The following is a 5,477-nucleotide window of genomic DNA, read 5'->3' on the forward strand; positions in this document are numbered from 1 at the left end:
GTAGGACAGTAGAGAAGTGATGCCCATTGGCCATGCTCCAGAGAAATGGGCATCCTTCACACTCGTCAGCAGCTGAGTGTGAAAGAGCTGAGCTTCCTACTTGGTTCTTGGGACTGGAGCCACATGCACTGGCAGTGTAGCACAAACATTTCATAGAATCCTCGGAGTTAGAAGGGACATTTAAAGGTAATCTAGTCCAGCTCCCCTGCAGGGGCATCCACAGCCCAATCAGTTGCTCAGAGCCTGGTCCAGTCAGGCCTTGAAAGTCTCGAGGGATGAGGCATCCACAACTGTCTGGGCAACCTGTTCCAGTGCCTCACCACCCTCTCTGTAAAAGACTTTTATATCCAACCTAAATCTACCTTCTTTAGTTTCCCTTTGTTCTATTACCACAGACCCTGCTAAAGAGTCTGTCTCCTTCTTTCCTGTAGCTCCCCTTTAGATACAGACAAGCTGCTCTCAGGTCACCTCAGAACCTTCTCTTCTCCAGGCTGCACAGCCCCAGCTCCAGCAGCCTGTCCTTGTAGGAGAGGTGTTCCATCCTGTGGGTCATTTTTGTGGCCCTCCTCTGGACGTGCTCCAGCAGGTCCACGTCTCTCCTGTGCTGAGCACTCCACCTCTGGATGCAGTGCTCCAGGTGACATCTCACAGAATCCCCAGTTCCTTTTTGGCAGGGCTGTGCTCTATCACTACATCCCCCAGCTTGTATTGGTAGTGAGGGTTGCCTTGGCCCAGGTGTAACACCTTGCACTTGGATTTGTTGAACCTCAGGAGGTTCACCTGGGTGCACTGCTCAGCCTGTGTCCCTCTGGATGACATCTTGTCCTCAGATGTGTCAACTGCACCCCACAGCTTGGTGCCATCAGCAAACTTGCTGAAGGTGCACTTGACCCCACTGTCAATGTCATTGATGAAGATGTTAAAGAGTATCGGTCCCAGCACTGACCCCTGACGGACACCACTCATCACCAATCTCCATCCAGACATGGAGCATTGACCACCATTCTCTGGACTTGATCCTGCTGCCACTTTTTAGTCCATTGAGCAGACCACCCATCAAATCCATATCTTTCCAATTAGAAGAGTATGTTGTGGGGTACTGTGTCAAAGGCCTTACTGAAGTCCAGATAGATGACATCAGTGGCTCTTTCCTTATCCTTTGGTGTAGTTACATCATTTCCTGAGAGAAAGCCACTCATACCTGCAGAGGAGTGATGAGCTGCCACCACAGCAGAGGCCCTGACTTTCCCATCCCATCTATTTAATTGGCACCCAGACTGAGCTTCATCAAGGAGTTGTGAGGGACTAGGTGATCTTGGAGGTCTTCTCCAGCTGTAATGATTCTATGATTAGTTGCTGGATTTGGGATCCAAATCCCATTCCTGAGGTGAGTGCAGCGCTGTTTCTCCCCACAGCCCTTGTGCAGTGGGATGCCTTCTAGGATCATTGATTCATCCCAAAGCAGTCCCACGCTGTCAGGCTCAGAGGCGCAAGGTCTTCTCCCTTTGCTCAGCTGAGCTACAGCAGGGCATCTGACTCTCTGGGATGGTGAGGGGAATGTTCTGTCCTGGCTGCATCCTCCAAACACAGAGACAGCAATGAGGAAGTTAACAAGCTGCAAGCACAGGTAGGTCAGGCAGCAAGGGGGAAGGCTGGGCGTGATGAAGGGCATGCTTTCTCCCACATGGCACTGGGTATGAAGGAGGTGCTGGTCTCCAAGACAGGCGTCCCTGTTTTAAGAAGGCACTTGAAATTCCCAGTGTGGCTACAGGGTGATGTGGGGATTAAAGGAAACCCTACAGTAACTTTGATTCACACCCCACTTGCAGCCAGATTTACCAGGATATTTTGTATGAGTGCTGGTACTGGCTCAGTGGGATTTGCAAGTGCAGGTAAAGGGCTGGGGCTGCATTCTCATAGGTCACACAGAAATCTGGTATCTTCCACTTGCTTCCCACAGGTATTGCTGATGTACCACTGGTACCTTACTGGAAAAGGATCCAGTACTGACTCTGTCACTGTGCTGATGTAAATTTTTAATGTGTTGTTTATAAAGGATTTCAAAACCTGAAAAATTCCATGTCATAAAGTTTTGGGGTATGTGGATATCTAGTTGAATGCCCAGTCTGTGCAGCTGGTCTTATATCCAAGGTGGATTTATGAAGCTCTGACGCTTCTGATTGCTGATTTTTTAATCCATTAGAAATTTTAGGAATTACAGATCCAAATCACCTTTTTACCCCTAAGCTTGTTTAACAAGGAACACTTCATTCCTTCTTCAGGCTGCTGTTAGAAGGCTGGAGGAAACCTTAAGAAGTTTCCTCAACGTTGCAAATAGAAGAATATCTTCAGAACTTTCTTGACTAAATTTTGAATACATTTCTGCGCTCTCAGTAATGTAAAATACAAGACGCACGCTGCAAAACTTTGCTGCCAGGAGGGTTCAGCTGCTTCTTAAATAAAACCACTGCCCTTTAAAACGATTGAGTTTCTCTCTGTGTGTCTTTCACACCTTTATGCTATTGACATCTCCTTTCCAGTGTGGCTTTTTAATTGCTATTATGTGGCTACATATGAAAATATTTTCAATCTGATAAGCTCATTTGGCTGTATAATTGTTCTCCCGAGTGGGATGGTTATGCTCATTTCTTCTGCCAAATCACAGCAGTGAGAAGCCACATGACAGCAGCTGGGTTGCATCTTTTGCCTGGAGCTCTTTCGTGGCTCCCTCACATGCACACTGCATCCAGAGAAACCCCTCATGGGGGTTGTTGCTCCTGAGCTGGAGCTGAATGGGGCAGAGTGAAGAGGAACTTCCTGCCTAGAATGGAATTTGTGCTGCCAGGAAGGATTTGTATTGTACTTTACACAGTAAACAATTAATGATAAGGTTGTTTAATGAGATGCACGTCCAAGGCCCCTTCAAGCCTGCAGAAGCTCCTACATGGTGGTAAAGGGTTGACAGTTGGACTAGATTATGTTAGTGGTCATTTCCAGCCTTAATGATTTGATGACTCTCTGAATACCCACAGGCTCAGAAGCCCCGGGCACACCAGGACTCTGGCATGCTGGAATCAGGCGGTGGGCTAAAACTTCTTTCTGCCTTGAGGTACATGATGAGGGCAGAAACCAGGGGTTCGTGGAAGTTCAAGCATGACATGAGCACGCAGAACTACCAAGGACTTAGAGAAGACAGTCTTCATAGCCTGGTCCTTGCCAATGATGTCCAACAACAGAGCCTCATACCTCACCTTCTCCTCTCCTTTGGCCTGTCCTGAGATAGCGGCCTTGCAACAGCTTCAGGTTTTCTCCCACATGATGACCCTGTCTCAGTCCCACTTTCTCGTAGAGTTACCAGATATCTCTTTTGGATGGAAAAAGATGTCATGAACCAAGGGGAAGTTGGTGGGGAAAGGGGAAGAGCTCAAGTAGCTGATGTGTCCATGCTGATTCTCTTTGGACATAAGTGGAAACCTGCCCTGGGGCAGCACCACCAGACCAGTCAAGTGCCAGCCTGCTCCTGCATCCCCAGTATTCACTGCTGGCAGATGAGAGCTCAAATTCACTTTGGGATAGTGGAGCGGCGCAGAAGGAGTCTGTGCTTCACTCCCATCCCCACCACAGCACCTGCAGCAAAGAACTCAGAGCAACCTGTGAAGAGGAACTGAACTCCTGGTGTCTATTCCTCATAAATTTCATAGGTTTTAAAGCCAGAGGAGACCTTTCCTGTCTTTTTGACCTTCTGTAATATAGAGGTCTGGGAATTTCCTCTGGAGGGACTTGCTCTTGGAGAACAGCTTGCAGTTTAAGTGAGAGAACTTTTTGCAAGACAGCCAGTTTTAATTTGAAACCCTCACACAATAGGTATTCCACAACATCTTTGTTCTAGTGACTAATTACTCTCCCTGTCAAACAAGAATAGTTTGAATTGTAGATTTATTTCTTCCTACAAAGTAAGTATATTTCAATAGCTTGATGGTTGGAATTCATCTAACCTAAAACCTAGCTGTCATTTTTTGGCTAGATGAGTCTTACTTCTCCAAGAACTCCAAAGGCACCGTATTAAGAACATGACAAGTCATTGTTTTGAAATTTAGGCATGGGAAAGGGAAAAAATAGAAGAAGGACAGAAATTAAATCTTAGGTAACTAAAGTGAAAACAAACAATCACAATTTGCAGCAACTTTTGCAGCAGGGATGATGCTGTCTGCAATTAAGCTTGTCTTTTACTCCCATCACTCAAATGACAGTTCCTGAAATCTGGTGTATAAGAATGCCCTATGCACTGCTCTCCTCACAGGGTTAGCAAAGAGTTGCCCTATGCCTGGTTAGTATGGGCCAGACCCATGTGGAAAGGGACATAAAGCTGCTTAGTTCCCATCCACTCACCTCGGGCTGAGGATTTGCTCAACTGTGCTTGGCACTCCTCCAACAGATCCCAGGAAACTGGAAGATTTACATAGTAGGAACATGGCTAAGACAAAAGATAGTCAAGACTTGACCAGAAAGTGGTATGGTGTTTTGCTGCAGTTTTAATAAGAATTTGAATGTAGAACACTGAGGCAAAAGTAAGGCAAGGTTATGGAAAAAGGCATAGATAGAAGCAGGAGGAATGTGGTACAGAGTACAGACAGAAAGGGAAACAGCAGTTCTGGAGTCCGGAGTCATCATGTCTGTAGTAAGAATTTTAGCTGAAGTCATCATGTGGTAGAAGAGTGGAAAAAGGACACAGTCCTCAAGGAAAAGGGAAAGTGATCCCTGCAGCTATGTTAATTGATAGCAGTAGTACACAAGGCTTATAAGCAGATTTTGAGGGATAAACTCTCAAGGCAAAAATGGAACAAAGCAGCAAAAATGGGACAAGGACAGAGCACACCAAACAAACAGCTTTCTTACTAAAAGTCATTTGATTTCTAGTTGGTGAATTGAAGGAAATCACCTTAATCCAACTTCACTGAACTGGTCAGATGGCACCATGTGGGAAAGTATAGACTTATTTCAAGGCTGTACAATTCACAGAGGAAAAACACAGCAGGACATAAATCAGTAACAACAGCTGTATTTACAGAGAACGTAGGCTGGAAGAATTGTGCAGTTCTCTGAGCACTGGGCTCAGGTCTGCATTACTGATGTTTGCTACATCGTGCAAGGAAGAAGTAACTAGCACAGGCACTGTATCTTCTCCCACCTACCCCCAAAGTGAAAGGAATAAAGCACCAGTAGTGCATGTAGATCTATTACCTGAAGGGGTTAACTCCCTTTTGTTAATGCAGGCTGGAGAGAGGAAAGTGGTTTGAGGAAGCTTTTGTTACTGACACTTCCTTTCCATGGCAAAGTTTACTGACAAGAATAAAACAGGCACTGACATCTTACAATGTGGGTACTGACATTTTATTTCTTAAAAAGGCAAAAAAAAAAAAAAAAAAAAAGAATAAAAACAAACTCCCCTGTCCCAGTAATATAGGCAAAAGACAAAA

Source organism: Numida meleagris, chromosome Z (genome assembly GCF_002078875.1).
Source record: "Numida meleagris isolate 19003 breed g44 Domestic line chromosome Z, NumMel1.0, whole genome shotgun sequence".
Taxonomy (NCBI): Eukaryota; Metazoa; Chordata; class Aves; order Galliformes; family Numididae; genus Numida; species Numida meleagris.